The sequence below is a fragment of the Heterocephalus glaber genome, unplaced genomic scaffold, assembly GCF_053883595.1.
Source record: "Heterocephalus glaber isolate CG9 unplaced genomic scaffold, H.glaber_assembly_v1.0 deba00001472, whole genome shotgun sequence".
Classification (NCBI taxonomy): domain Eukaryota; kingdom Metazoa; phylum Chordata; class Mammalia; order Rodentia; family Bathyergidae; genus Heterocephalus; species Heterocephalus glaber.
In genome coordinates this window covers 83,646,894-83,658,899 of record NW_028258315.1, presented here as the reverse complement: position 1 = coordinate 83,658,899, position 12,006 = coordinate 83,646,894, and the positions used below count along the sequence as shown (strand labels likewise).

Here is a 12,006-nt window from a genome sequence, read left to right as displayed (position 1 = left end):
TTTATAACACATGTATAAATGTAGTCTAATAATTTATAAATTGCTTACATATGAAGGCTTTAAAAATAGATTCTATTTTCAAATAAAATAACATTTCTAAAAGGCCTGTACATTTAATTTTGTCTGTTACTTTTAAGTGATAGTAATAAGTGTTAAAGTATATTTATTTCTTATTCAACAATTAGAAATATTTTGTCCTGTCATATGCTATATATTGTTCTATATCATCTATTTCTTTTGCTTTTTATATCAAGGTCTTTTGTATTAAATGATGGAGATTATTTGACACTTAACACCTTTGTACATGCATTTTATTCTTATATGCACCACTAAGCAATATTAATACACTGCAAAGCCAAATTAAAGACATTTATGTGTAAAAGTATTAACTAAAATGCAAAAAAATAGTTTCACAGTATAGCTAAAGCATACCTATTTACCTATCTGTTCCTCCTCCTCAAATTTAATTCACTAGAAAATTAACATGGACTGTAAACATGCATGCAAATTTCCAGCTAATATGAAGGAAAAAGTTTATAAATAATGCTACAATATAACTTTTATAAAAGAACTGGAGAGCCTTGATTCTGTTTTTTAATCATTTATTTTTATTTATTTTGTAACAAGTACTTTCATTTGTGTATATATACATGTAGGAGAGAAACAAAAAACATATTTACAAAAAATTTTGATGGGGACCAGCTTATAACTGTTTTGAGACTGCATTGTTTTAAAGATGATCAATAGCTACTCTTTTCTATTTCTTCTGCAATTGAACAAACTCTACATAGTCATGTTATATTTAATGAAAAATTGAGCTTCTTATCTCTCCTTGGAGGTAATAAGACCCTCAAAAGTAACTTTTTAATTCACTTTGCACAAATGGTATTTGTCACTAGAAATTTACCACACTGCAAGCTAAGTGCATTTCCCAAACTAGCATATGCCACAATTCAGGTTACAAAACCAAATCTTGTGGCATTCTTAATAGATGTGAGAAATCCAGTTGTTTGGCCAGGATCCAAGTATAAATAAATGTGTACATAATATGTATATCATAAAATAAATGTACACAGATAACATTTGCATGTCGTGGAAGGGAATGTTACATAATTTGCAACTAGTCTACCACTGTTTCAATGAGAAATCCTTTAAAACCCAGTTAATGTACCACCTCTATTACTAAGCAACTCCCACAACAGAAAAGATAAATGACATGCGGGGAAAGTGGTGGAGAAAAGACAAGAAAACTAAATTTGTGTCTTGCTTCTTACTCCACTAGCTAGCTGAGTGATCCTTCATTAGTTAAGCAGGATCAGGTTCCATATCTATAAAATGAGGGGACAGAATCTGATAATCTTTAAGACCTGATGGAAAAATTCTCTGACTTGACTTAAGAAATTAACTTCACTCTAAAGAGAAAATAAAGGCAGAAGGAAATTTCTCACATGCTACGCTAGATGTTTATCTATATATAAGAGACAGGTGTCAAACAAACAAATAAAAAAAAAAACCACTAAGGCAAAGAGAAACTTTAACTCACCAGATTCCATCTGTTACATTTGAATTCATGCATAATTGATTATCCATGACTGGTAAGTTCTTTTCTCACTAGCCGACCACAGTTTTCTAAACATTATGTATTAAATCACTACTAAAGTAGACTGCATTTCAGAAACAGCAAGGCAGAATAAGAATATTTTAAATGAAAAATTACATGCCGGTTAATAATAATACAGCTGACCTATGTTTAAGGGAGAGAAATTTTAATCATGTGCATATTAAATATTAATAACCTATTCTGTTACTGTTATAATAAGGTTAAGTAGGCTTCTCCATGCTTAAGAGAGAGAAGTAGGATTGCATAATGGTGCAAAAAGATACAGAGATGAGAGACAGACATAAGGAAAATGTGTCAACAATAAACGAGGAAATGAGAAAGAAGGAAAAGATGAAGGTGGAAACTAATCTCTATGTGTCATTATGACTGCCAGAGTACTGGCAAAGAAGCAGCATCCTTTTATTTCAATTTTAATCATTTCTGAATTTTAATACCCGGCTCCTTTTGTAATTCTCCTGGCATTCCCCATATGCCTCCATCCCAGCCAAAACACCAGTGTAAATTAAATGGCAGGCAACCACACCACTGATGGAGCCTCCCCAAAGAAACTACCAGGTGACCAAAAGCAAAAAAGGTATTCCAGGTACTTTACATCCCTGCAGACCTCTAGTCAATTAGCTGGCTGAACGTTTTCCACTTTCTTTAATTTTGAAAAGAAGGAGAATAGTTAGGCAAGCTACAGACAGAGAATCATTAAAAAAAATAAAGCAAGCCAGTAGTAATACAATAATCAGTGACCATCAGGGCCTGGAAAAATGAGTTTGCTCTCACTGGCACTAAGGAGCATCACATGATTATTTAATTACAGCTCTAATTTTTGTCTCGCGGATGGCAACATATCAACAATTAATAGGGCAAATAGAGGAGACTGTTTTTAAAGAGACAGAATGTGCATGACAATGTAATAGGTCATCCAGCAGTGCACCACCTAAAGAATACTTTCTTTTGTGTGACTAAACAAGAATGTCTTACAAATAGCCCCACACGTTTTAAAAATAAAATAAAATTCAGAAGGAAGTATCTTTTTTAGGTAACTTTCATAGAATGCCAGGAACTTTTTGGAATGTCTTACATGTAGTAATTCAACCCTATGGCAACTCCAATATTAGTTTTAAGGAATGCAGTGAAATCTTCATTAACATAAGCACCCTGAATCTTAGAATATTTTTTAAACAATGTCCATATAGCTACAGTTTTTTATGCAATAATCAGAAATGATATGTATTCAATGGGATCCTGAAAAAAAATCATTACTAGGAAAAGACAGCAAAGATTGAACTTGGGCCACTAGTCCAAAGTGGTACAGGGGTCCTAGAATATCAGAAAGACCCCTGATGGTGGCCTAACTGCAAAGACCTCAGGGGAGAGTTCTCAGTTGACTCTGGTATTTGTTACCACAACCAAACACCAAAGGACCATGAACCTGAACAGAGACAGTTAATCTAATCCTGGAGGTCAGACAATGAGGATAAAACAGAAACTCTGGTGTTACTGTTAAAAAAAAAAGAAAAGAAAAGAAAAAAGAAAAACAGAGAGACAACAGCACGTAAAGAAAAGCATCCAATTATCCAGAAAACTGAGGCATGCATAGATTAAGTGTTTAGATGACCTCTGTATAAACAGAAAATGAGAAGGAAAAGTCTCTTTTTTTCCAATAAATCTTTATCAGCATGAGTTACATTCAGTATTTATTCTATGATTACTTCAGCACTTCTTTAATGAATTTTCACTATGTACAAGCCACGAGGTACAGAATGCTGTGAATGAAGTCCTACTATTTTATATAGCACAGACACATAAATGTAATTTCTCTTTGTAGCTTAGTACCTTGTTGAAATAATAGCAAGATCTATGAACTTGATAAAGTAGGAATACTAGGGCATTTTTAAGTGCCATCTTACAAAGTTACAAGGCATACAAATTCAAGTTAAACAGGAGATTTCAACTAGTTAACAAATTTGGCAGAATGGTATAGGTAAGGGTAAATCCAGCCTTAAACTCCTGTAGTTCCAGTCATCTGTTGTTTTTCCACATCAGAAAGCATAGCTAAAACTCAGATTTGAGATTTAGACAATGAAATAATCCCAATGTAATCAGCTGCTCAAATATTTTTTAAATATTATGTTATATGGAATTTTAAGAAAATATTTGATTAAAAAACAGCGACTAAAATGATTTCACAAAAGTATTATCAAGAGGGACTACATCAACTCAATAAGTTTTTAGCAGCTTATGTTCACCAAAGTCATAAAAACATAGGAAAATGTGGACATCTCAAAATACAATATGGGAAAGCTAAAACTGCTGAGGGGCAACAATTTTGGCACTAGCAAAAGCTATCAGGCCAATAAGTAATCACAAAAAACGAAAGAAAGAAAGAGAAAGAAAGGAAGGAAGGAAGGAAGGAAGAAAGAAAGAAAGAAAGAAAGAAAAGAAAAACAAGAAGAAATTTTTATTAACCTAGCAAAAAGTTTTAAAATTAAATTGCTTTAGAAAAAAATCTTTGATGATTCTGAACCAAAAATTTGACTCCATACATTCTGAAAGAATTTTTTTCCAAGAGTCTAGCAAGCAGCAGCTTGTGTGCAAGAGTATACATCATTCTTTTTTAACATGATTGTTAATATACAGTTAACATGTCTCAGAAAAGGCTGTAATTAACTGTCTACTGCTCTAATAACACTGATAAGCATACAGTATTATTAAAATACAATGACTCCATACAAACTAAGGCTGTCATTTTTAAACTTTTAACATAATGTTCTAAATTATTTTTAGTCCTTTAAACCACCCAAAAAAGAAGCCCACCTTTAAGATTTTTTTTTTAAAAGCATACTTATTAAAATATTGTTCTTTCTTCCCACAGTTTTGAGACTCTGTCTACCACTGAATAGAACATGTATCATTTCAGCTAGTGAAAATACAAAGGTAAACACTTCGATCATTTAAGAAATTGCAGATTATTTTAAATTTTAAAACTGTAAACATTTTGATTTAGTACTTCATTCACTGATAAAATATTTTCTGAGGAAAGGGAAGCTTGCCATATATCAAGATTCACATAGCCCTGTTGTTAATCCCCAGTGATTCCCATTGTCTGGTTCACTGGAACAGGAAAACTCAATTGCATTCAACATCAAACAGCTAATTATGGATATACTATATTCAAGACTACCTTCACTTTACAAGATATCTGCATACACTAGCTTCTATCTTATTTATACAGTAATTATTACAATAACATATTTGTAACATAAGACCTCTTTTACTTTAAAGTCCATAACACTATAAATATTAAAAGACCAGATTATCATTTACATGCTAACAGCATATCAGAAACCATGGAGTAAACTATAGAGGAATCTCTAGCAATCTACTTATTACATGCCTGTTTTCTAGGAAAATTCCACCTAAAGAATTCCCCATCATATAGATTACTAACTTTTCTTTAAATATCTCAAGAAAAGAAGGTCTCATAATTTCCTCTGGGAGACTGACTACTACCATATCTCATCATTCCAAAAAGAATGCCCATTGAAGAATTTTTCTTGGTACCTGGTTCCAAATCATCTATAGATGCGAAAAAGCAAATCCCAACATATAGACCTTCCCCGGACACTAAATGCCTGCCTCTCATTATGGCTGTATCCCTGACTGTCCATATGGAACTGACTGTAGGAACTTTTCTGGCACTTACCCTCTAAATATCAGAGGCTTTTGTCCGAATCTAGCCCTACAGAAGAGATGTGAAAAAGTAGTCTTTGATGAGGTGACAATAAGGAAGTTCTCTCTGGCACTGCTAGCAACACAGAAGCATCCCCAAATGAGTTGGTTACCAGTTGCCTGTGAAGCAGCTGGACCATTACTGCAGCTCTGAGGGTGCGCCACAAATCAGGTCATAGCTCTGGGTAGAGTCCACCCACTTCACTGGATACAACGCCCTCTACTTCCTGCACACCTGGGGGGGGGGTTAGGGCCGTAAAGGAGGGGGGCCAGCTCCCCTCCACGGACATTCTAGTAAAGATACAACCAGGTGCAGCCTGACATCTGCCTCTTTTGCATGAATTTTAACCTCATGGGGGACCTATACCCCTAGGTGCTCCAAAAATACATTCAACAATAAGCAGGCTCTAAAGTAAATGATACCCTGTAATAAAATATTGCATAGTTAAATGTTTTTATCCAGCAAGATCTTTCTTCCACTGGAAACTGAACCAACTCTTAATTTTTGATTATAAGAAACTTCTCTACCAAATGTCAGATAACTGGACTGAACTGATTTCAGCAGAAACCAGGCACATAAATCCTGGGAACCAGTTCACTAATTTTGATCTCTCTTAACTAAACTAGATCACTGTATAAACTGAACTACATCCTTGAAAGTCCATTGAAAGAGGTGATTAGAATTTCTGTTACAAACCTTCAGACAGCAACAACTGTGGAAGTGATACAGAATAACTTGAAAGAATAAAAATAGGCCAATATGCTGGAGAAACGCTACACTACTAAATCTCACCCTGAATATATATACACACAAGCTGTATCTATTTACTCTGAAATAAAATATCTGATCCTAAAAAAGACTTAAAAAAAAATAAACAGCAAAAGGTACCATTGGCATAAGTTCAAGAGTACGAAATACTGTGTGTTAATGTGTTGATCACACTCTATGAAGACATCAAGTTTAAATAGACTTACCATTGAGAATAGCAGTTAGAAATGATATATAAATTACCACAGTAGACACTTTTTCTTTGGTATAATGAAGCAAAAGAAGCTTGTGTAACAGATTTGATTTATATGCTATATTAAGACCATATTCTGTTCTGATGTCAGTGTATATATGATTTGAGATTGACAACTGTGTGCTGACAATGAGTGTAAGAGCTTCTTAAATAATTTAAGTGAAATAAGCAGTTTCCTCAAGTTAATTATGAGTTTAGGAATTCAACTTTAACAGGATTTAGATGTTTCAAGGGGGCTGTGGAAGAGAAGGGACCTCTAAAAGAAAACAACAAATATATTCGGTATCCAAAAAAGTAGGAATCTCACTTATTTGAAGGATGGAGATTAACAAAAAGACAAAGGAGGGAGGCAGGAATATTTTCAGAGGGAAGCTAAGAGACTCAATCAACCACTTTGTACTCATATTTACAGAATATTAAAAACTGAAGCACTGCACCTGAGACTTGGAAGGGAAGGCTCTTTATCACAGTTATTATCTATGGAATCAAATAGTTTAATCTATTTGGAACTTTGCAGAAAGTTAATTTAGCAAACACACACTTGAATGTGTTTGAACATATCTGTCCTGAGGTTGCTTTAAGATGACTATTTTAAGTGGCATGCAGATTCTTTTGGAGTTTTGATGTTACAGTTAAGGTATGCAAAGTAAAAGTGCATAACATTTCTTTCAACTGGTTCTTACACGACAGAAATGAAATGAAATTACTTTTCTTTAAAGTTTTGCCACTGAGAAATGGTAAGAAAAACTCCTCTCAACCCCTACTCCCAACCAGGAAGAGTCAGAAGCCCCGGGTTATAGCACAGGTAGATATTAAAACGGAGACAGAGCCGTTATTTAGTGGTGACAGGAATATAAATACATGCACTAACCTATAAACTGGTATTTACTTCAGGAAGGTAAGTAATATTTTTCCTCTGATTGCTGAGCTGTCAGTTTAATGCAGCGTAAATAAACAGTAGGTGCCTGCTAGCTCAAAGTAGGAAGTATTCATTCCACACGAGGAACAGATTACTGAAGCCTGATGCTCATCATGCTGAAACATAACTTTCATTTTACCAGAAAATATACCCTACCGTGATGATTTTTTTCGTGCCTGATCTATTAATTAACTTAACTCTGATCTGTCAAAATGTAAACCAATTTGTTAAAATCATTGCAGAGTTTGGGAGTTTGAAAACCAAATCAATTTGAAAAGCAAGAGTAATGGCTGTTGTGTAATCTGATCACAAATGCTAAAAATGAACACAATATAATAAGCATAAACTATTTAAAAACAATGACAAAGAATATACTTAAATAACATAGAATTTAATAATCTGAATTATCTAATTTACTCAAAATCTTCCTCTGCCAACTAGCACCTTTAATATTTTGTAACCTGTGCTAGTTTGGTCTTTTTCATATGTATGCTTATTTTGTTCTCTGAAATACCTAAAAGTAAACCATTCATAAAAATCAAGCCATACTTCCCTAATTCCAGTAGGAAGAATTCTGAATGCTCCTGAGAGAAGCACCAAGTTTGAAGATCAGAAGATGTGCTTCCTAATGGCATTCACATGAGGATTTTCTTCCTATTTTGTAAATCCCACAAAGCTATTATGATATATAGCAACTAATTTTCCCCTTATGTGTGAAAAGCAAAACATTTTGTGGCATCATTTAAAATGGGGCACATCTAAAAAGTATAAAACGCAAGTATAAAAGGTTTCCATTTAGCACACCAACAGTATTCTGATAAATGATCAACAGATTCTAAAGGGAAAGGGGTTTTGAAAAGGAATGTTTTTCAATTCAACTACACATAACCTGAAGATTGATTTAGTCATATACACTTGTGTATTTCACTAATTCCAAGTACTAATATAACATTAACTGCAGTCATCTCCAACAACATGTATGGAAGAAATGATATATGTGCATAAAGGGCATATCGATGTATGGCCCTTTTGGAAATTTACAGAGCAGATGAAAAACCACTAGAGTGCTTTATAGAGTCCCTACTGTATATCCATGTTGTGTTTAGCTTAATAGTGTTTGTAACCAAAGATTTTTACAATAATGAGGAACAGGTGCTTGTCACTTGACCTTTTAGGCCTAATTTACAATCCACAACCTGTCTCACATACACACATACACAAAACTGAAATTCTCCTTCAGATATCTCATTTGTTTCTAATTTAATGTAGTACTTCTTAACCATCATTCAGTATATTATGTCTTATTCAATCACAGGTTCATACAGCTAATATAGCTAGCAACAGACCTCTTTGCTGAAATAAACAAATTTTTTTGTTGTTGTTCTTATTTAAGATGCTGGAAGACAAAAGAACTACTTCTGTAGATTATCAACCAGAAAATATATTAATTTATTACAACAACTGAACAAAAGACATTCCTTTTGAATACTTTTATAGACAAAGAACTATTATTTATTACATATTTCAGCTTGTGGGAAAATGAGGAATGCACTGATACTGATAATAACTATTCAGACTTTTTGGAAGTTTTTTAGGTCTTCTTTATCCCTCCCTACATACACACATTTTAAGGAGCCAGTACTTTAGGAGGGAAATCCCTATTTGTTCTTTTTTTTCCATCCATCATTTGTATTCATTATTCAGAACTGAATACAAAATTGAGGAGTGATTTTATTTCTCTTGCATAATCTTGTTACATGTAGTCATATTCAAATTCAACAATGCTTTGTACTTTATAGCTACTGTTTACCTATTATATATTACATATGACTGAAGAACTCTACATTTAAAATAGTTTCTATTAGAAAAATATGAAGTAATAAGTGTCAAATGGAAATGAAGAATAAACATATTTGGTATATTTATAAAATGCAGTCATTTAAAACGTGCACAAATAGGATACATATTTTGCTGCAGCTACATGTTACGTTGTACGCATACTGTCTAAAGCATATTTAATAATGTGCTTAACCAAGTTAATTAAAGTATTTATGACTAGTGATTGTGTTAAACACTTGGAGAGGTAGTGAAAGACACAGCCAGTTACTTCTGCTAACTAAAGTTGAAATTATGCACTTATTATAACCTTTTCTAACAATGTGAGAAAAACAGAGTAAATATATTAAATTTGTTTCACAACAGATGCTTAGGTTGTTAATATTTAAGATGCCTATTCATGCTATTCCTGTCTGCACATTTGTCAAAAATGTAAGCTTGAATGCTAATGTTTGCCAGCAGACTGGAGCAGCCAGTATATGAATGTACTACTGTTCTAGTAAAATAATATTCGACAGAAATAAAGGACTGCTGCTAAATCATAGCACTAGTACCACATAGGAGATTAGTAAAGGTTTTTAGAGCAAACACCTCAGTGTTGACTTTCTTCAGACTTAAAGTACGAGATTATTTATGTTTTTATCGCAGCAGTATTTGGTAGAATAAATCTCACATTCTCAGAAAAACCACTTCAGATGGGGGTAAATTTCAATAAAGTTTTGAAGGGTGACTTACTCTGTCTGTAGCCCACTGTAAATTTCAGGGGCAGCTTAGGACAAAACCTGACACCGAGCATTTTACTCATCCTTGAGCCCCTCCTCTATCCTCTTGGGAAAGACAGGTCCTCAGGCCTCCAAGGATGTAAACCTGCAACCCCAGTCAGTTGGGCAGAAAGGATCTCTCCAGGGAACCGGGCGTCTTTCTGTTTTCCCTCTTTCACAACCGTGTGGAGCCCAAGTCTTACACCATGCGCCTAGAAATCCAGAATGCAGCCGAGAAAGTTCTCTGAGGAAGGACGTAGAGGTCAAAGTTGCCAGCCAGGGCACTCTGCGAGATGACCCTGTGGTTGACACTTTGTAAGTACAATGTGGCCCTAGTGGAGGCCAGAGCCCAAACCTCCCAGGAGGCTCCACACAGTTCTACCCTCTCGGTCTTCAGGGTCATCCCCAGAGAGGGTCCCGCTCAGTGCCTTTCCCCAGTAGGCACGTGTCCCTCTCCTGACCTGCCACTAGCCTGCTTCGTTCCCTCGTAGTAGTTGCCCCAAACCCGGTTCAGCGGCCCGGGGGAGGGGGGGATCGGCGGCGGAGAAGCTCCCGAGAAGCTCGAGGTCCGAACCGAGGAGGGGGGGCGCCGGCAGACCCCGAAGCGGCACCTGCGAGGTCCCGGCCCCGAGACCAGCACTTTCTCCTCCTCCAGCCCAAGTCCACACCCGCGTCCAGGCCAGCAGCCCGTCCACGACCGATCTCGCAACAGCCGGCGAGGGCCCAAACGCAAAGTGCTTCAGCCTCAAACTCCAGGCTCCAACTTGAGCGCCCGAGTGGCTCCAGGGATGGAGAAGTTGTCACAAACTTCCCGGGCCCCTCTCCGCCGCCGCTCACCACCAGCCGCGCGGGCAGGGCTCGGAGGAAGGCGGAGATGAGCAGGGAAAGGATGCTGAGCGACTCGCGGCCGGGCGGGGGACGCTTCCACTCCCCCAGGCCACTCCTCTGGGCACCTCGCGCCCGCCCGGCTCGGGGCGCACACAGACCCCCCCCTTTGCCCATCCGCTTTCTTAGGCCCCTTCCACTCCCCTTTATCGTCTAAGAGGGACCACACCGATGACCCAAAGGAGTTTGTTCGGCCAGGATCTGTCCGGCAGGTGTGCCGGGGCGTCCCACCCCGAGAAGCGAAGGGCATCCTCACGCTGCGTCCGGGCCGCTGTCCCTCACCTCGGCCCACCCTTCCGCGCTCCGGGTGCGCGCGTGAGGCGGCTCGGAGACCTGCGCCCGGCGCCCAGAGGTGAGGGGAGCCGCTCCAGCCAGGGGCGCCGCGGGTGGGTGCTACAGAGAAGTTTGGATTAATTGAGGGAAGAGAAAGGGAGGCACACGCAGGGCTAGAAGAGCACGAGCAGCACGGGAAAGGCAGGCGACGGAGCGGAACTCACTCAGGCATGAGCGCTGGGGGCAGCGGTGGTGGTGGAGCGCGGGCCGGAGACCAGGATCGGCTCCCGAGCTGGCGCGCCGGCGTCGGACTTCCGAGGCGGCGGCTACAGCCTCGTCTGCCGCCGCCGCCGCCAAGCTGCGGCTGCCGCGGAAGTTAATTGCAACTTGACTGCAAGTTGTCTTCTTTCCCCATCCGAAGTGGGCGTTTAAAGGGAGAGCAAGGCGAGGAGCTAGCGAGCGAGCGAGCGCGCGGGGCCGAGGGAAGGAAGAGGCGAGGGGAGGGAGGAGATGTTAAGGGGGGAGGGGGACGGGGAGGGGGCGGGGGCGGGCGCGGGAGGGGGAAGGGGCCGGCGAGCGCTGTTCTCGGCTGGGCGGTCGCGGCGCCCGCAGTCTGGAGGCGCACCGCAGCGGCCGGGGCGCCCCCCGCGGGAGCCCGCAGCCGCCGGGGCGCACATGCAGACCCGGCGCCTCGGCCCGGGCACGCTGCGCCCTGGGATCCGCGGACCCCGCGCCGCCGCCGCCGCCGCCGCTCCCGGCTAGTGCGGCGAGGACTGGCCGGCGGGGCGGCCCGGGCCCGGCCCGCCTCCTCAGCGCCCTTCCCGGCTTCTCCCCCTGGCGGTGAGAGCCTCGGCGGCCGCCGGCTACAACGAGCGCACTGGAGCCCGAGCCGAGCCGAGCCCGAGCCGCCGCCGCCGCCGCCGCTCCGGGGCTCCCTGTGAGAGCGCCCGGGTGTGGGGTCGGCGG

General features: G+C 39.6%; 1 protein-coding gene across 4 annotated transcripts in view; it reads right to left on the bottom strand.

The window, feature by feature from the left end:
- Satb1 (SATB homeobox 1) overlaps positions 1-11,527 on the bottom strand; it is a 95,242-nt gene extending 83,715 nt beyond the window's left edge. For 2 of the 4 annotated variants that reach the window (XM_013065363.3, XM_087182239.1), the window contains exon 1: positions 11,265-11,527. The gene's annotated coding sequence lies outside the window, so the exon portion shown is untranslated. Of the gene's footprint in view, positions 1-5,318; positions 5,436-11,264 lie in introns of those variants that run through there. The other 2 variants (XM_087182242.1, XM_013065364.3) reach the window with 2 other exon arrangements.
- Positions 11,528-12,006: the final 479 nt, after the last annotated feature.